Below are 21,497 nucleotides of genomic sequence, written 5' to 3' on the forward strand. Positions count from 1 at the left end.
TATCTCTCTTTCCGGCAGACACAAGTCTGCAGGGGTTCAAAGAACTGCTGGTGACAAAATTGTCAAGTAAAGCGGAACGCGACCTGTCAACATCTCCTCCTTCACATTCTCCCGCAACTGGGGGTGCGAGGAAAAGGCTCAGAATTCCGAGCCCACCCGCTGGCGGTGATGCAGGGCAGTCTGGAGCGACTGCTGATGCTGACATCTGGTCCGGACTGAAGGACCTGACAACGATTACGGACATGTCGTCTACTGTCACTGCATATGATTCTCTCACCATTGAAAGAATGATGGAGGATTATATGAGTGACCGCATCCAAGTAGGCACGTCAGACAGTCCGTACGTATACTGGCAGGAAAAAGAGGCAATTTGGAGGCCCTTGCACAAACTGGCTTTATTCTACATAAGTTGCCCTCCCACAAGTGTGTACTCCGAAAGAGTGTTTAGTGCCGCCGCTCACCTTGTCAGCAATCGGCGTACGAGGTTACTTCCAGAAAATGTGGAGAAGATGATGTTCATTAAAATGAATTATAATCAATTCCTCCATGGAGACATTCACCAGCAGCAATTGCCTCCACAAAGTACACAGGGAGCTGTGATGGTGGATTCCAGTGGGGACGAATTGATAATCTGTGAGGAGGGGGATGTACACGGTGATGAATTGGAGGATGATGATGAGGTGGACATCTTGCCTCTGTAGAGCCAGTTTGTGCAAGGAGAGATTAATTGCTTCTTTTTTGGTGGGGGTCCAAACCAACCCGTCATTTCAGTCACAGTCGTGTGGCAGACCCTGTCACTGAAATGATGGGTTGGTTAAAGTGTGCATGTCCTGTTTATACAACATAAGGGTGGGTGGGAGGGCCCAAGGACAATTCCATCTTGCACCTCTTTTTTCTTTCATTTTTCTTTGCGTCATGTGCTGTTTGGGGAGTGTTTTTTGGAAGGGCCATCCTGCGTGACACTGCAGTGCCACTCCTAGATGGGCCAGGTGTTTGTGTCGGCCACTAGGGTCGCTTATCTTAGTCACACAGCTACCTCATTGCGCCTCTTTTTTTTCTTCTTTGCGTCATGTGCTGTTTGGGGAGTGTTTTTTGGAAGGGCCATCCTGCGTGACACTGCAGTGCCACTCCTAGATGGGCCAGGTGTTTGTGTCGGCCACTAGGGTCACTTATCTTAGTCACACAGCTACCTCATTGCGCCTCTTTTTTTTCTTCTTTGCGTCATGTGCTGTTTGGGGAGTATTTTTTGGAAGGGCCATCCGGCCTGACACTGCAGTGCCACTCCTAGATGGGCCAGGTGTTTGTGTCGGCCACTAGGGTCGCTTAGCTTACTCACACAGCTACCTCATTGCGCCTCTTTTTTTCTTTGCGTCATGTGCTGTTTGGGGAGTGTTTTTTGGAAGGGCCATCCTGCGTGACACTGCAGTGCCACTCCTAGATGGGCCAGGTGTTTGTGTCGGCCACTTGGGTCGCTGAGCTTAGTCACACAGCTACCTCATTGCGCCTCTTTTTTTCTTTGCGTCATGTGCTGTTTGGGGAGTGTTTTTTGGAAGGGCCATCCTGCGTGACACTGCAGTGCCACTCCTAGATGGGCCAGGTGTTTGTGTCGGCCTCTTGGGTCGCTGAGCTTAGTCATCCAGCGACCTCGGTGCAAATTTTAGGACTAAAAATAATATTGTGAGGTGTGAGGTGTTCAGAATAGACTGAAAATGAGGGGAAATTATGGTTAATGAGGTTAATAATACTTTGGGATCAAAATGACCCCCAAATTCTATGATTTAAGCAGTTTTTTAGGGTTTTTTGAAAAAAACACCCGAATGCAAAACACACCCGAATCCGACAAAAAAAATTCGGCGAGGTTTTGCCAAAACGCGTTCGAACCCAAAACACGGCCACGGAACCGAACCCAAAACCAAAACACAAAACCCGAAAAATTTCCGGTGCACATCTCTAATGTATTCCGACTTCATCATTAATCACACCTGCATTTTTGGCCCTTTAAAAGGTGGGCCAGCACATTTGGCAAATCAGTCACTCTGAAATGGCTGCTGCCGTGTGTAGCAGTGAATTTGGTTTTGCTGTGGGATTCCTGAGACTGCTCCATGAGGCTACAAGAAACCAGGGCCAGGAAACTGAACATGGTCAGCAGGATGTACAGGTGCCGCGGAGGCTGCGCAGGCCTCGGTTTTTTAGGGGGTGTTTGAACTTAAACGCATTGGCCGATGACCAGGTCATACAGATGTTCAGGCTAAATAGGACCAACATTTTCCGTCTATATGACCTAGTCAAACTGGACCTAGACCCTGAGACAGCACGCTCTCGCTCTGTCTCAGGCCTGCACAAAGTCCTGGCTGTGTTGCACTTTATGGCTACTGCCAGCTTTCAGGCTGTTACAGGCGATGTAATAGGAATCTCACAGCCCACCTTTTCTAAATATTTAAATCAGGTGAGGCAAACAATACATACTCCTCTATGCCCCATTTCTGTATTGTGTAATGTGAATTTATAACAGTATATTTGAACAAAGTGCTTAAGACACTCACCTTATATTTTTGACTGTACACTCAGGTTTTGGATGCATTTGAACCCCACATAGATGCCTCTATCTGCTTCCCTACCCAGGAGTCTCAGTGGCATGCAGTCAAGGTAGCTTTCTATGAGCTTGCTGGCATGCCAAATGTGCTGGGTGCCATAAATTGCACACACGTTGAGCTGAGACCACCTAGGGGCAGGCAATATATTTATATAAATAGACATTTTGGGCAATCAACTAATGTCCAGGTGGTTTGTGATGCAAATCTCAAAATTATGAGTGTTGTTGCAGGTTACCCTGGTGGCTGCCATGACTCCTTCATCCTCAGTCAGTCACCCCTCTTTGATAAATTTGAGGCTGGAGAAATGCCGGATGGCTGGCTGCTGGGTATGTACCAAGTATTTGTGTTTAATTTTGTGCTTACCTCAACCTGCACATTATGTTAGCACTGTGTTTGTGCATCAATATTTTACAATGCTGCTAATCTCTGTTTTTCAGGTGATGGGGGTTATGGCTGCTACTCTTGGCTTCTGACTCCATTGTCCGCCCCTGATTCCCCTGCTGAACACAATTACAATCATGCACATAAGTCTACGCGGAATGTGATAGAATGATGTTTTGGTGTACTGAAATCAAGGTTTCGGTGTCTGCCGGGCTTTTGTTGTATAGTCCCTTAAAGGTGACTAGGATTGTGTTCTGCTGCTGTTTTCTTCATAACATGTGTTTGCAGCAACATCTGCCACATGATGATGATGATGATGATGATGATGATGAAGAAAACAGTCAGCAAGCAGAGGAGTTAGAAACATCTGGCGACACTGTGAGTACAGATATAGGGAGGCAGGTAAGGCAAGACCTGATTTTTACACATTTTAGCGGTAAGTAAATTTGCCTGTGTGCTTTGTATATGAACAATTAAGGCACACCAATGTATTTTCTGTAGTAATGTGGCTCTTGCTCCCTCTTGAGCTAGTCAGCTGAGTGTTGTTTATTTGCTTGATATGTGTTTATGTCTAACTGTTGGGTATCAGTTACTTAGCTATTTGTATAGCGTTTTTGGTTAGTAATTATGTGTTTATAATGTTAAAAGTTTATTTTTCACATTCAAAGGTAATGTTTGCCACAATACTACATAATAATTTAGTATGCACTAACAACCATTATTGTTTAGCATATAGTTTGTGTTTGTTGTGTGTCGACTTTCTTCTAAAGCTGTGTTTGAAATATGTTACCTCATTATCACAACATAATGGACATTGAGTAATGTGTGCCAATTAGCCAAACATACATTGACTAAAACCAACCTTACAAAATTGTTTACACATAATTATGGATGTGATGTGGTAAACATTCATGTTAGTAATGATGCTAGAATATTCCCAACACATGTGAGTGTAAACTCTAAGAATTTTCCTCTTACACTGACAGTTTTTTTCACATAACACATTGCACATCAATCAGTTTTCACATTTATTACTGTACAACATGTGTTTTCATTACAAATAACTGCTATTGTGTAGACCTAGTATTGTCAACAATGTGTCTCCAGCTGCAGGGTGGCCTATTTCTTAGCCTGTTCTTTGGTGGCTGACGTGGGTTTGGTTTGGACAGTGGAGCGGGTTCGGCTTGAACTTCGAACTGGTGATGAAATTGGGGTCTGTGTAGGTGTGTTGGTCCCTGAGCTGGAACCATGTTGGTGTTGTGCCAAAAATTAATATTTTGACCAGTGATGAGCGGGTTCGGTTCCTCGGAAACCGAACCCCCCCGAACGTCACCCATTTTACAGGGGTCTGAGGCATACTCGGATTCTCCCGTATGGCTCGGTTAATCCGAGCGCGCGCCGAACGTCATCATCCCGCTGTCGGATTCTCGCGAGATTCGGATTCTATATAAGCAGCCGCTCGTCGCCGCCATTTTCACTCATGCATTGGAAATGTTAGGGAGAGGACGTGGCTGGCGTCCTCTCCATTTATTAATCTTGATGCAAAAATATTTGTGCTTATTCCTTTATTGTGGGGACTGGGGAGCAGCTGTATTATATAGGAGGAGTACAGTGCAGAGTTTTGCTGACAGTGACCACCAGTATACGTTGTCTGCCTGAAAAACACTCCATATCTGTGCTCAGTGTGCTGCATATATCTGTGCTCACACTGCTTTATTGTGGGGACTGGGGACCACCAGTATATTATATAGGAGGAGTACAGTGCAGAGTTTTGCTGACAGTGACCACCAGTATACGTTGTCTGCCTGAAAAACACTCCATATCTGTGCTCAGTGTGCTGCATATATCTGTGCTCACACTGCTTAATTGTAGGGACTGGGGAGCAGCTGTATTATATAGGAGGAGTACAGTGCAGAGTTTTGCTGACAGTGACCACCAGTATACGTTGTCTGCCTGAAAAACACTCCATATCTGTGCTCAGTGTGCTGCATATATCTGTGCTCACACTGCTTTATTGTGGGGACTGGGGACCACCAGTATATTATATAGGTGTAGTACAGTGCAGAGTTTTGCTGATAGTGACCACCAGTATACGTTGTCTGCCTGAAAAACACTCCATATCTGTGCTCAGTGTGCTGCATATATCTGTGCTCACACTGCTTAATTGTGGGGACTGGGGAGCAGCTGTATTATATAGGAGGAGTACAGTGCAGAGTTTTGCTGACAGTGACCACCAGTATACGTTGTCTGCCTGAAAAACACTCCATATCTGTGCTCAGTGTGCTGCATATATCTGTGCTCACACTGCTTTATTGTGGGGACTGGGGACCACCAGTATATTATATAGGAGGAGTACAGTGCAGAGTTTTGCTGACAGTGACCACCAGTATACTTTGTCTGCCTGAAAAGCACTCCATATCTGTGCTCAGTGTGCTGCATATATCTGTGCTCACACTGCTTTATTGTGGGGACTGGGGACCACCAGTATATTATATAGGAGGAGTACAGTGCAGAGTTTTGCTGACCAGTGACCTCCAGTATAAGTTGTCTGCCTGAAAAACACTCCATATCTGTGCTCAGTGTGCTGCATATATCTGTGCTCACACTGCTTTATTGTGGGGACTGGGGACCATCAGTATTATATAGGAGGAGTACAGTGCAGAGTTTTGCTGACAGTGACCACCAGTATATATAGCAGTACGGTACGGAAGGCCACTGCTCTACCTACCTCTGTGTCGTCAAGTATACTATCCATCCATACCTGTGGTGCATTTCAGTTGTGCGCAGTATATATAGTAGTAGGCCATTGCTATTGATACTGGCATATAATTCCACACATTAAAAAATGGAGAACAAAAATGTGGAGGTTAAAATAGGGAAAGATCAAGATCCACTTCCACCTCGTGCTGAAGCTGCTGCCACTAGTCATGGCCGAGACGATGAAATGCCATCAACGTCGTCTGCCAAGGCCGATGCCCAATGTCATAGTAGAGAGCATGTAAAATCCAAAAAACAAAAGTTCAGTAAAATGACCCAAAAATCAAAATTTAAAGCGTCTGATGAGAAGCGTAAACTTGCCAATATGCCATTTACGACATGGAGTGGCAAGGAACGGCTGAGGCCCTGGCCTATGTTCATGGCTAGTGGTTCAGATTCACATGAGGATGGAAGCACTCATCCTCTCGCTAGAAAAATGAAAAGACTTAAGCTTGCAAAAGCACAGCAAAGAACTGTGCGTTCTTCTAAATCACAAATCCCCAAGGAGAGTCCAATTGTGTCGGTTGCGATGCCTGACCTTCCCAACACTGGACGGGAAGAGCTTGCGCCTTCCACCATTTGCATGCCCCCTGCAAGTGCTGGAAGGAGCACCCGCAGTCCAGTTCCTGATAGTCAAATTGAAGATCTCACTGTTGAAGTACACCAGGATGAGGATATGGGTGTTGCTGGCGCTGGGGAGGAAATTGACAAGGAGGATTCTGATGGTGAGGTGGTTTGTTTAAGTCAGACACCCGGGGAGACACCTGTTGTCCATGGGACAAATATGGCCATTGACATGCCTGGTCAAAATACAAAAAAAAAATCACCTCTACGGTGTGGAATTATTTCAACACAAATGCGGACAACAGGTGTCAAGCCGTGTGTTGCCTTTGTCAAGCTGTAATAAGTAGGGATAAGGACGTTAACCACCTAGGAACATTCTCCCTTATACGTCACCTGGTCCGCATTCATCAGAAGTCAGTGACAGGTTCAAAAACTTTGGATGACAGCGGAAGCAGTCCACTGACCACTAAATCCCGTCCTCTTGTAACCAAGCTCCTGCAAACCACACCACCAACTCCCTCAGTGTCAATTTCCACCTTACACAGGAAAGCCAATAGTCCTGCAGGCCATGTCACTGGCAAGTCTGACGAGTCCTCTCCTGCCTGGGATTCCTCCGATTCATCCTTGAGTGTAACGCCTACTGCTGCTGGCGCTGCCTGGGTGGTGAGAAACGTGGTTCCGGTATCCACCGTTAATTCACAGGCAACTAGAGACTTGATTGAGGTACTGTGTCCCCGGTACCAAATACCATCTAGGTTCCATTTCTCTAGGCAGGAGATACCGAAAATGTACACAGACCTCAGAAAAAGAGTCACCAGTGTCCTAAAAAATGCAGTTGTACCCAATGTCCACTTAACCACGGACATGTGGACAAGTGAAGCAGAGCAGACTCATGACTATATGACTGTGACAGCCCACTGGGTAAATGTATTGCCTCCCGCAGCAAGAACAGCAGCGGCGGCACCAGTAGCAGCATCTCGCAAACGCCAGCTCGTTCCTAGGCAGGCTACGCTTTGTATCACCGCTTTCCATAAGAGGCACACAGCTGACAACTTCTTACGGAAACTGAGGAACATCATCGCAGAATGGCTTACCCCAATTGGACTCTCCTGGGGATTTGTGACATCGGACAATGCCAGCAATATTGTGCGTGCATTACATCTGGGCAAATTCCAGCACGTCCCATGTTTTGCACATACATTGAATTTGGTGGTGCAGAATTATTTAAAAAACGACAGGGGCGTGCAAGAGATGCTGTCGGTGGCCCGAAGAATTGCGGGCCACTTTCGGCATTCAGCCACCGCGTGCCGAAGACTGGAGCACCAGCAAACAGTCCTGAACCTGCTCTGCCATCATCTGAAGCAAGAGGTGGTAACGAGGTAGAATTCAACCCTCTATATGCTTCAAAGGATGGAGTAGCAGCAAAAGGCCATTCAAGCCTATACATATGCCCACAATATAGGCAAAGGAGGGGGAATGCACCTGACTCAAGCGCAGTGGAGAATGATTTCAACGTTGTGCAAGGTTCTGCAACCCTTTGAATTTGCCACACGTGAAGTCAGTTCAGACACTGCCAGCCTGAGTCAGGTCATTCCCCTCATCAGGCTTTTGCAGAAGAAGCTGGAGACATTGAAGGCGGAGCTAAGACAGAGCGATTCCGCTAGGCATGTGGGACTTGTGGATGGAGCCCTTAATTCGCTTAACCAGGATTCACGGGAGGTCAATCTGTTGAAATCAGAGCACTACATTTTGGCCACCGTGCTCGATCCTAGATTTAAAACCTACGTTGTATCTCTCTTTCCGGCAGACACAAGTCTGCAGAGGTTCAAAGACCCGCTGGTGAGAAAATTGTCAAGTCAAGCGGAACGTGACCCGTCAACAGCTCCTCCTTCACATTCTCCCGCAACTGGAGGTGCGAGGAAAAGGCTAAGAATTCCGAGCCCACCCGCTGGCGGTGATGCAGGGCAGTCTGGAGCGAGTGCTGACATCTGGTCCGGACTGAAGGACCTGCCAACGATTACTGACATGTCGTCTACTGTCACTGCATATGATTCTTTCACCATTGAAAGAATGGTGGAGGATTATATGAGTGACCGCATCCAAGTAGGCACGTCAGACAGTCCGTACGTATACTGGCAGGAAAAAGAGGCAATTTGGAGGCCCTTGCACAAACTGGCTTTATTCTACCTAAGTTGCCCTCCCTCCAGTGTGTACTCCGAAAGAGTGTTTAGTGCAGCCGCTCACCTTGTCAGCAATCGGCGTACGAGGTTACTTCCAGAAAATGTGGAGAAGATGATGTTCATCAAAATGAATTATAATCAATTCCTCCGTGGAGACATTCACCAGCAATTGCCTCCAGAAAGTACACAGGGACCTGAGATGGTGGATTCCAGTGGGGACGAATTAATAATCTGTGAGGAGGGGGATGTACACAGTGAAAGGGGTGAGGAATCGGAGGATGATGATGAGGTGGACATCTTGCCTCTGTAGAGCCAGTTTGTGCAAGGAGAGATTGATTGCTTCTTTTTTGGTGGGGACCCAAACCAACCAGTCATTTCAGTCACAGTCGTGTGGCAGACCCTGTCGCTGAAATGATGGGTTTGTTAAAGTGTGCATGTCCTGTTTATACAACATAAGGGTGGGTGGGAGGGCCCAAGGACAATTCCATCTTGCACCTCTTTTCTCTTTCATTTTTCTTTGCATCATGTGCTGTTTGGGGACAATTTTTTTGAAGTGCCATCCTGCCTGACACCGCAGTGCCACTCCTAGATGGGCCAGGTGTTTGTGTCGGCTACTTGTGTCGCTTAGCTTAGTCACACAGCGACCTTGGTGCGCCTCTTTATTTCTTTGCATCATGTGCTGTTTGGGGACTATTTTTTTGAAGTGCCATCCTGTCTGACACTGCAGTGCCGCTCCTAGATGGGCCAGGTGTTTGTGTCAGCCACTTGTGTCGCTTAACTTAGCCATCCAGCGACCTCGGTGCAAATTTTAGGACAAAAAATAATATTGTGAGGTGTGAGGTATTCAGAATAGACTGAAAATGAGTGGAAATTATGGTTATTGAGGTTAATAATACTATTGGATCAAAATGACCCCCAAATTCTATGATTTAAGCTGTTTTTGAGGGTTTTTTGTAAGAAACACCCGAATGCAAAACACACCCGAATCCGACAAAAAATTTTCAGGGAGGTTTTGCCAAAATGCGTCCGAATCCAAAACACGGCCGCGGAACCGAATCCAAAACCAAAACACAAAACCCGAAAAATTTCCGGTGCACATCACTAATTTTGACTGAGGTTAGCCAGGGTTGCCGTAAGTTGTGTTGTGGCTGTTGTGTTGTTGTCTATGATGCGAGACATGGTTTCTGATATAATTTGATTACTTTGAATTAACTGAATGAGGGCCTGTTGATGGCGGTGTTGCTCATTCATTATGCGCTGAAAGGTAACAATAAGTTGTCTGTTATCTGCTCTCATCTGCTCCATACTGTTTGCGACTCTGCATAGCTGGACATTGAGCCTGCTTGTGTTTCTACACAGTCTCGGGAGATGATGGGGCAGACAGGCTAGGTATTGGGTGTGTGTGCGTAGGCAATCAATATTCTGTGCCTGTTGTTGGTTCCATGTTACCCAAAATGATGGTTCAGGTTGTCGCGGAGGGTTTGTTTGGCTCAATTGTGGGTGTGGTGACATTTGAGGTGGTGGGGTACTTTCCTGAGGCGTGCTTGGTTGGTTAACGTCTATTGCTTGCAGATGGAGGGTGTATGTTTCCTGTTCAGAATCAGATTCCTGCTGGGCTTCCGGGGGCATGATGTCTGGTTCTGTATGGGGTTTAAGGGGACAACATTTGAGTGTATTCGAAAATTATGCTGGTTTTCATATTTAGTTTAACGTTCTAGACTTGTTTGACAAAGCAAATTGTTTCTAAAGCAAATTAGGATGTTCACCAAGACTCGTATACACAATCAAAAAGGCCAATTATGTTGGTTTTTATGATGAAAAAAATGACATCAAAACAAAAGTGGACACGTTTGACAAATACTAGAGATGAGCGCCTGAAATTTTTCGGGTTTTGTGTTTTGGTTTTGGGTTCGGTTCCGCGGCCGTGTTTTGGGTTCGAACGCGTTTTGGCAAAACCTCACCGAATTATTTTTGTCGGATTCGGGTGTGTTTTGGATTCGGGTGTTTTTTTCCAAAAACACTAAAAAACAGCTTAAATCATAGAATTTGGGGGTCATTTTGATCCCAAAGTATTATTAACCTCAAAAACCATAATTTACACTCATTTTCAGTCTATTCTGAATACCTCACACCTCACAATATTATTTTTAGTCCTAAAATTTGCACCGAGGTCGCTGTGTGAGTAAGATAAGCGACCCTAGTGGCCGACACAAACACCGGGCCCATCTAGGAGTGGCACTGCAGTGTCACGCAGGATGTCCCTTCCAAAAAAACCCTCCCCAAACAGCACATGACGCAAAGAAAAAAAGAGGCGCAATGAGGTAGCTGTGTGAGTAAGATTAGCGACCCTAGTGGCCGACACAAACACCGGGCCCATCTAGGAGTGGCACTGCAGTGTCACGCAGGATGGCCCTTCCAAAAAACCCTCCCCAAACAGCACATGACGCAAAGAAAAAAAGAGGCGCAATGAGGTAGCTGACTGTGTGAGTAAGATTAGCGACCCTAGTGGCCGACACAAACACCGGGCACATCTAGGAGTGGCACTGCAGTGTCACGCAGGATGTCCCTTCCAAAAAACCCTCCCCAAACAGCACATGACGCAAAGAAAAAAAGAGGCGCAATGAGGTAGCTGTGTGAGTAAGATTAGCGACCCTAGTGGCCGACACAAACACCGGGCCCATCTAGGAGTGGCACTGCAGTGTCACGCAGGATGTCCCTTCCAAAAAACCCTCCCCAATCAGCACATGATGCAAAGAAAAAGAAAAGAAAAAAGAGGTGCAAGATGGAATTATCCTTGGGCCCTCCCACCCACCCTTATGTTGTATAAACAAAACAGGACATGCACACTTTAACCAACCCATCATTTCAGTGACAGGGTCTGCCACACGACTGTGACTGATATGACGGGTTGGTTTGGACCCCCCCCAAAAAAGAAGCAATTAATCTCTCCTTGCACAAACTGGCTCTACAGAGGCAAGATGTCCACCTCATCTTCACCCTCCGATATATCACCGTGTACATCCCCCTCCTCACAGATTATCAATTCGTCCCCACTGGAATCCACCATCTCAGCTCCCTGTGTACTTTGTGGAGGCAATTGCTGCTGGTCAATGTCTCCGCGGAGGAATTGATTATAATTCATTTTAATGAACATCATCTTCTCCACATTTTCTGGATGTAACCTCGTACGCCGATTGCTGACAAGGTGAGCGGCGGCACTAAACACTCTTTCGGAGTACACACTTGTGGGAGGGCAACTTAGGTAGAATAAAGCCAGTTTGTGCAAGGGCCTCCAAATTGCCTCTTTTTCCTGCCAGTATAAGTACGGACTGTGTGACGTGCCTACTTGGATGCGGTCACTCATATAATCCTCCACCATTCTATCAATGTTGAGAGAATCATATGCAGTGACAGTAGACGACATGTCCGTAATCGTTGTCAGGTCCTTCAGTCCGGACCAGATGTCAGCATCAGCAGTCGCTCCAGACTGCCCTGCATCACCGCCAGCGGGTGGGCTCGGAATTCTGAGCCTTTTCCTCGCACCCCCAGTTGCGGGAGAATGTGAAGGAGGAGATGTTGACAGGTCGCGTTCCGCTTGACTTGACAATTTTGTCACCAGCAGGTCTTTCAACCCCAGCAGACCTGTGTCTGCCGGAAAGAGAGATCCAAGGTAGGCTTTAAATCTAGGATCGAGCACGGTGGCCAAAATGTAGTGCTCTGATTTCAACAGATTGACCACCCGTGAATCCTTGTTAAGCGAATTAAGGGCTGCATCCACAAGTCCCACATGCCTAGCGGAATCGCTCCGTGTTAGCTCCTTCTTCAATGCCTCCAGCTTCTTCTGCAAAAGCCTGATGAGGGGAATGACCTGACTCAGGCTGGCAGTGTCTGAACTGACTTCACGTGTGGCAAGTTCAAAGGGCATCAGAACCTTGCACAACGTTGAAATCATTCTCCACTGCACTTGAGACAGGTGCATTCCATCTCCTATATCGTGCTCAATTGTATAGGCTTGAATGGCCTTTTGCTGCTCCTCCAACCTCTGAAGCATATAGAGGGTTGAATTCCACCTCGTTACCACTTCTTGCTTCAGATGATGGCAGGGCAGGTTCAGTAGTTTTTGGTGGTGCTCCAGTCTTCTGTACGTGGTGCCTGTACGCCGAAAGTGTCCCGCAATTTTTCTGGCCACCGACAGCATCTCTTGCATGCCCCTGTCGTTTTTTAAAAAATTCTGCACCACCAAATTCAAGGTATGTGCAAAACATGGGACGTGCTGGAATTTGCCCATATTTAATGCACACACAATATTGCTGGCGTTGTCCGATGCCACAAATCCACAGGAGAGTCCAATTGGGGTAAGCCATTCCGCGATGATCTTCCTCAGTTGCCGTAAGAGGTTTTCAGCTGTGTGCGTATTCTGGAAAGCGGTGATACAAAGCGTAGCCTGCCTAGGAAAGAGTTGGCGTTTGCGAGATGCTGCTACTGGTGCCGCCGCTGCTGTTCTTGCGGCGGGAGTCCATACATCTACCCAGTGGGCTGTCACAGTCATATAGTCCTGACCCTGCCCTGCTCCACTTGTCCACATGTCCGTGGTTAAGTGGACATTGGGTACAACTGCATTTTTTAGGACACTGGTGAGTCTTTTTCTGACGTCCGTGTACATTCTCGGTATCGCCTGCCTAGAGAAGTGGAACCTAGATGGTATTTGGTAACGGGGGCACACTGCCTCAATAAATTGTCTAGTTCCCTGTGAACTAACGGCGGATACCGGACGCACGTCTAACACCAACATAGTTGTCAAGGACTCAGTTATCCGCTTTGCAGTAGGATGACTGCTGTGATATTTCATCTTCCTCGCAAAGGACTGTTGAACAGTCAATTGCTTACTGGAAGTAGTACAAGTGGGCTTACGACTTCCCCTCTGGGATGACCATCGACTCCCAGCGGCAACAACAGCAGCGCCAGCAGCAGTAGGCGTTACACGCAAGGATGCATCGGAGGAATCCCAGGCAGGAGAGGACTCGTCAGACTTGCCAGTGACATGGCCTGCAGGACTATTGGCATTCCTGGGGAAGGAGGAAATTGACACTGAGGGAGTTGGTGGGGTGGTTTGCGTGAGCTTGGTTACAAGAGGAAGGGATTTACTGGTCAGTGGACTGCTTCCGCTGTCACCCAAAGTTTTTGAACTTGTCACTGACTTATTATGAATGCGCTGCAGGTGACGTATAAGGGAGGATGTTCCGAGGTGGTTAACGTCCTTACCCCTACTTATTACAGCTTGACAAAGGGAACACACGGCTTGACACCTGTTGTCCGCATTTCTGGTGAAATACCTCCACACCGAAGAGCTGATTTTTTTGGTATTTTCACCAGGCATGTCAACGGCCATATTCCTCCCACGGACAACAGGTGTCTCCCCGGGTGCCTGACTTAAACAAACCACCTCACCATCAGAATCCTTCTGGTCAATTTCCTCCCCAGCGCCAGCAACACCCATATCCTCCTCATCCTGGTGTACTTCAACACTGACATCTTCAATCTGACTATCAGGAACTGGACTGCGGGTGCTCCTTCCAGCACTTGCAGGGGGCATGCAAATAGTGGAAGGCGCATGCTCTTCACGTCCAGTGTTGGGAAGGTCAGGCATCGCAACCGACACAATTGGACTCTCCTTGTGGATTTGGGATTTCAAAGAACGCACAGTTCTTTGCGGTGCTTTTGCCAGCTTGAGTCTTTTCAGTTTTCTAGCGAGAGGCTGAGTGCTTCCATCCTCATGTGAAGCTGAACCACTAGCCATGAACATAGGCCAGGGCCTCAGCCGTTCCTTGCCACTCCGTGTGGTAAATGGCATATTGGCAAGTTTACGCTTCTCCTCCGACAATTTTATTTTAGGTTTTGGAGTCCTTTTTTTTCTGATATTTGGTGTTTTGGATTTGACATGCTCTGTACTATGACATTGGGCATCGGCCTTGGCAGACGACGTTGCTGGCATTTCATCGTCTCGGCCATGACTAGTGGCAGCAGCTTCAGCACGAGGTGGAAGTGGATCTTGATCTTTCCCTAATTTTGGAACCTCAACTTTTTTGTTCTCCATATTTTATAGGCAGAACTAAAAGGCACCTCAGGTAAACAATGGAGATGGATGGATTGGATACTAGTATACAATTATGGACGGACTGCCACGGTTAGGTGGTATAAAAAAACCACGGTTAGGTGGTATATATTGTAATACAATTATGGATGGACGGACTGCCTGCCGAGTGCCGACACAGAGGTAGCCACAGCCGTGAACTACCGCACTGTACACTGGTTGATAAAGAGATAGTAGTATACTCGTAACAACTAGTATGACTGACTATGACGGTATAAAGAATGAAAAAAAAACCACGGTTAGGTGGTATATATTGTAATACAATTATGGATGGACGGACTGCCTGCCGAGTTCCGACACAGAGGTAGCCACAGCCGTGAACTACCGCACTGTACACTGGTTGATAAAGAGATAGTAGTATACTCGTAACAACTAGTATGACTGACTATGACGGTATAAAGAATGAAAAAAAAACCACGGTTAGGTGGTATATATTATAATACAATTATGGATGGACGGACTGCCTGCCGACTGCCGACACAGAGGTAGCCACAGCCGTGAACTACCGCACTGTACACTGGTTGATAAAGAGATAGTAGTATACTCGTAACAACTAGTATGACACTATGACGGTATAAAGAATGAAAAAAAAACCACGGTTAGGTGGTATATATTATAATACAATTATGGATGGACGGACTGCCTGCCGACTGCCGACACAGAGGTAGCCACAGCCGTGAACTACCGCACTGTACACTGGTTGATAAAGAGATAGTAGTATACTCGTAACAACTAGTATGACACTATGACGGTATAAAGAATGAAAAAAAAACCACGGTTAGGTGGTATATATTATAATACAATTATGGATGGACGGACTGCCTGCCGAGTGCCGACACAGAGGTAGCCACAGCCGTGAACTACCGCACTGTACACTGGTTGATAAAGAGATAGTAGTATACTCGTAACAACTAGTAGGACACTATGACGGTATAAAGAATGAAAAAAAAACCACGGTTAGGTGGTATATATTATAATACAATTATGGATGGACGGACTGCCTGCCGACTGCCGACACAGAGGTAGCCACAGCCGTGAACTACCGCACTGTACACTGGTTGATAAAGAGATAGTAGTATACTCGTAACAACTAGTATGACACTATGACGGTATAAAGAATGAAAAAAAAACCACGGTTAGGTGGTATATATTATAATAATACAATTATGGATGGACGGACTGCCTGCCGACTGCCGACACAGAGGTAGCCACAGCCGTGAACTACCGCACTGTACACTGGTTGATAAAGAGATAGTAGTATACTCGTAACAACTAGTATGACTATGACGACGGTATAAAGAAAGAAAAAAAAATACCACGGTTAGGTGGTATATAATTATACAATTATGGATGGACGGACTGCCTGCCGAGTGCCGACTGCCGACACAGAGGTAGCCACAGCCGTGAACTACCGCACTGTACTGTGTCTGCTGCTAATATAGACTGGTTGATAAAGAGATAGTATACAACAATATACTACTATACTGGTGGTCAGGCACTGGTCACCACTAGTCACACTGGCAGTGGCACTCCTGCAGCAAAAGTGTGCACTGTTTAATTTTAAATTAATATAATATTATGTACTCCTGGCTCCTGCTATAACAACCTGCAGTGCTCCCCAGTCTCCCCCACAATTATTATAAGCTTTTATACATTGATGTGCAGCACACTGGGCTGAGCTGAGTGCACACAGACTGAGTCACACTGTGTGACTGCTGTGTATCGTTTTTTTCAGGCAGAGAACGGATATAGCAGAGAACGGATATATTAAATAAAAGTTAACTTAACAACAACTGCACTGGTCACTGTGGTAAACTCTGTCTGCACAATCTCTCTCTCTCTCTCTCTCTTCTAATCTATTCTAATGGAGAGGACGCCAGCCACGTCCTCTCCCTATCAATCTCAATGCACGTGTGAAAATGGCGGCGACGCGCGGCTCCTTATATAGAATCCGAGTCTCGCGAGAATCCGACAGCGTCATGATGACGTTCGGGCGCGCTCGGGTTAACCGAGCAAGGCGGGAAGATCCGAGTCGCTCGGACCCGTGAAAAAAAAAGTGAAGTTCGTGCGGGTTCGGATTCAAAGAAACCGAACCCGCTCATCTCTAACAAATACCACACTTACGAAACAAACACACAGAGGTACAAAGTTTACACCATGAAAAAAGTGATTTGTCACCTGCCATATTGTACTTGCATTAAAATATCATACAGTAAATGACAATATGAATTCTATCACCATTGTGAAAAGGTGTGAATCTACCTGAAGCTCAATATTTTACCATTTAAATAAATAATGACAACACAATACTACTGTAAGGCGCAAGAGAACACTCTAAATTTGCCAAACTTTTTTAGTGGTTTTTTGTTTTTAACAATTTGCAAGCCATGTGCTTGCTGCTGTGGATAAGTACTAGGATTATTTAATTTTTTGGCTGATGTGTAATTTGTGTTTTGTGTTTACTCACCAGACAGCTGAGGGGAATGTGGTCCCGGTGATTGAGTACTCTCCAAAATGTGTTCTGGTGGCTGAGGCAACACAGTTGAAATACGATGTGGGGGTGTGCTTAATGCTGGTGTTGGTGCGACATCAGGATGACGTCTCTTATTAGGCCTGCTCGTGTGGCTGCCAGACCCCTGTGAAGGATGTCTTTGTGGACTGTGATGCGATGTTGAAGTTCCTATGGATTAATACAAACATTAGATTATTTTGAATTTTTGTGGTGTTTTATGTGGCATTAACAGGTGTCATTTTTGCGCTACCTGTATCGCCAGCATCCACAGCTCTGGACAGTGTTGCTTGTGTTCTGGAAGTGGTGGCTTGCTTTCGTACTGTAAAAATGATACATTGGTGTTTATGACCTTTAATTACAGTGTGTACTTTTGTCAGCAGCAACATTTAGAGATGAAGACATATGATTACCATTATGGGTACAGTTTCTAACAATAAATTTTGAAACAATGGGTTGCTTCATTTTTGTAAACAGGCTAATGAGGTTCCATTTCCAAAGACAAAAACATAGCCAAGTAGTCTAATTTTCCATGGCCAACAGCTGAATATACACCCATGTATTACCATATATTTTAAATTATTACATTAATGAGTAAATTTGAAAATTAAATTTTAAAATCCGAAAAATTAGAAAATTAAATAAAAAGAAAACATACAATACTTAGCCATCTACACTAACATATTGGCCACAAAGACAAGTAAAATACAGCAGACATTAAACAAAAAAAAAAAACCCATTACTACCTAACACCTCACTATACAAACACAAAATATTTTAAAAACAAACACAAATAGATAATCAATTTAGAACATAAAAATATATTAACAATACGATATCATTTAAAAAAAAACGAATTAGACATAAACACATATGCAGATATAACAGATTGGTAAAAAAAACCTCACCATCAGGCCTAGGAAGATCCGAATCCCGCACATTAGTCGCACCAACAACTTCATGCGGAATAAGGGTCCGCACAGGTCCCTCCCACTCCCGATAAGACGCTATAAAGGGGTGGCCACCCCCTGTTTGCCTGGCTGACTAAGCCTCCTTTGCCATCTTGGCCTTGACACGGCGCTTGAAGTCGTAGAATCTCTTCCGACATGTGTCCTCGGTCCTCTTTACCACACCCTCACTGTTTACTGCCGCTACTACCTTCCCCCACAGAACAGTTTTCCTGCGCGAAGGCACCTTGGCCGCATCACGCCCAAACAGCTGGCGATGATGGCGCATCAACTCATGCACCAAAGCCATATTTTCCGCAAAGCTAAATTTAACATTTCTGCCCGTCTTGGTAGTGGTGCGTGGCTGCAGAGCAACACCACCATCACTGTCACTATCACTCGAGGCCACAGCAGCAACCTCACCCTCCTCCACCTCACTAACCTCCTCCCTCTCACTCACCTCCTCCACCTCACTCACCTCCTCCCTCTCACTCACCTCCTCCCTCTCACTCACCTCTGACTGGGACATAATAATGACAAACAACAAATAACACTAATAAAAAAAAACACAAAACACACTCCTCCACTACCACTGCACACCAACCACACACACACACACACACACACACACACACACACACACACACACACACACACACACACACTGACAATAGACTGAAAGTAAAATGCACAAACAGTAAAAATTACACAAACTTTAAAGAGACTACACCACAATTACCACAAGACTACTTACACACCCAATACAGCACTCAATAATCGCAAGAAACCTCCAAAACCGACCAACAAATCAACAACTCCAAAACACCAACTTCCTCTCACCTCTCTACTAGCTAAACCGACGAGGTGCGGCTGGTTGGGGGCGTTTTTATACTAATGAGCACAGACACTCCTCCATGACAAACACAACCAATTACGGACGAGTGACGAAAACGAAAGTAAGAAAATAACGCGGCCGGGAAGGGTCAAAAACACTGCCGTGGAAATTAAAGATACGAATTCGTAAAAAAGCCAACAAAATACGGCTGCAAAAACAAGAGTCGTCCGCGATCACATAAAATATATTACGAATGACATCGACATTGGAAAATACGAAAACACAAATTACGAACGCTTAGTAAATGAGTCGTAAAAAAAAAAGTTGCAAATTCACACTACCGATGTCAGTCGTGTTTCAACTTCAAACTAATTCTGAACATTACGAATCTTAGTAAATATACCCCATTGTCTGCCGTAATGTGTAAAAAAATAAGGTTTTATGGTAAGAACTTACCTTTGTTAAAACTCTTTCTGCGAGGTACACTGGGCTCCACAAGGAATGGACAATGGGGTGTAGAGTAGGATCTTGATCCGAGGCACCAACAGGCTCAAAGCTTTGACTGTTCCCAGAATGCATAGCGCCGCCTCCTATGTCCTATATCACCCGCCTCCCTGCACAGGATCTCAGTTTTTAGTTAACCAGTCCAATGCAGTAGCAGGAAAAGAGACAACAACGGTTAGTAGCCACAAAACCGCATTCTCACGACAGGAGACTTGTCAGCGGCTAATGCCATACCAACCCAAAGAAGCTAAGTGCGTCAGGGTGGGCGCCTTGTGAAGCCCAGTGTACCTCGCATAAAGAGTTTTAACAAAGGTAAGTTCTTACCATAAAACTCGTTTTCTGCTGCGGGGTACACTGGGCTCCGAATGTCCTAAAGCAGTTCCTTATGGGAGGGGACGCACTGTAGTGGGCACAAGAACCCAGCGTCCAAAGGAAGCATCCTGGGAAGCGGCAGTATCGAAGGCATAGAACCTTATGAACATGTTCACAGAGGACTACGTAGTCGCCTTGCACAATTGTTCAAGGGTCGCACCACGTTGGGCCGCCCAAGAAGGTCCAACAGACCGAGCAGAATGGGCCTTAATGTGATCAGGAGCAGAGAGACCAGCCTTCACATAAGCATGCGCAATTACCATTCTAATCCATCTGGACAGAGTTTGCTTGTGAGCAGGCCAGCCCCGTTTGTGAAACTCAAACACAACAAAAAGAATCAGATTTCCTAATAGGAGCAGTTCTTTTCACATAGATACGGAGAACCCGTACCACATCCAAAGACCGCTCTTTGGGACACAGATCAGGAGAAACAAGTGCCGGAACTACAATCTCCTGATTAAGGTGGAACGAAGAAACCACCTTTGGTAGATAGCCGGGACGAGTCCTAAGAACCGCCCAGTCATGGTGAAATATCAGATATGGGGAACTACAGGACAAGGCACCCAAATCCGACACTCTTCTAGCTGAAGCAATAGCTAGCAGAAACACCACCTTTAGGGAAAGCCACTTAAGGTCAGCTGAACCAAGAGGTTCAAACGGAGACTCTTGTAACGCCTCCAAAACCACCAAGTCCCAAGGAGCCACAGGCGGGACATAGGGAGGTTGGATACGCAACACGCCCTGAGTAAAGGTATGCACATCAGGTAAGGTCGCAATTTTTCTCTGAAACCACACCGACAAGGCAGATATTTGAACCTTGAGGGAGGCCAGACGCAGGCCTAAGTCCAGGCCCTGCTGTAGAAAAGAAGCAACAACTTGGCTATACTAAACTTGGAAGCGTCATAATCATTAGATGTGCACCAAACAAAGTAAGAATGCCAGACCCTATAGTAAATCCGAGCCAAAGCCAGTTTCCGGGCCCGCAACATAGTTTGAATGACCGCCTCAGAAAACCCTTTAGCCCGTAAGACGGAAGCTTCAAGAGCCACGCCGTCAAAGACAGCCGGGCTAGGTCCTGGTAGACACAGGGGCCCTGAACGAGGAGGTCTGGGCGTTGTGGAAGTAGAATTGGACGCTCTGACGATAGGCCTTGCAGGTCTGAGAACCAGTGCCGTCTGGGTCACGCTGGAGCTATGAGAAGCAGAATTCCTTTTTCTTGCTTGAACTTCCGAATTACCCTGGGCAGGAGTGACACCGGAGGGAACACGTATGGCAGCCGAAACCTCCATGGTACAGCCAGCGCATCCACGAATGCTGCTTGAGGATCCCTTGTCCTTGCTCCGAAGACCGGAACCTTGTGATTGTGTCGAGACGCCATCAGATCTACGTCTGGAAGGCCCCACCTTTCCACTAGGAGTTAAAACACTTCTGGATGGAGGCCCCACTCGCCGGCATGCACGTCCTGACGACTGAGAAAGTCTGCTTCCCAATTCAGGACTCCCGGAATGAATATTGCCGATATGGCCGGTAGATGGCGTTCTGCCCACTGTAGAATCCGTGAGACTTCCTTCATTGCTAGGCGGCTTTGAGTGTCGCCTTGATGATTTATGTAAGCCACTGTGGTGGCGTTGTCCGACTGTACTTGAACAGGAGGGTTCTGAATTAAATGCCGGGCTAGGTTCAAGGCATTGAAGACCGCCCGC

At 46.1% G+C, this 21,497-nt stretch overlaps 1 long non-coding RNA gene across 3 annotated transcripts in view; it reads right to left on the bottom strand.

The window, feature by feature from the left end:
• Positions 1 to 21,497, bottom strand: part of LOC134929253 (uncharacterized) — a 246,227-nt gene that overhangs the window by 164,307 nt on the left and 60,423 nt on the right. For all 3 annotated transcript variants that reach the window (XR_010178506.1, XR_010178447.1, XR_010178473.1), the window contains exons 3-4: positions 17,390 to 17,458; positions 17,095 to 17,307 (exon numbers count right to left, since the gene is read on the bottom strand). This is a non-coding gene — a long non-coding RNA (uncharacterized LOC134929253). The remainder of the gene's footprint in view (positions 1 to 17,094; positions 17,308 to 17,389; positions 17,459 to 21,497) is intronic.

The sequence above is a fragment of the Pseudophryne corroboree genome, chromosome 1 (genome assembly GCF_028390025.1).
Source record: "Pseudophryne corroboree isolate aPseCor3 chromosome 1, aPseCor3.hap2, whole genome shotgun sequence".
Lineage (NCBI taxonomy): Eukaryota > Metazoa > Chordata > Amphibia > Anura > Myobatrachidae > Pseudophryne > Pseudophryne corroboree.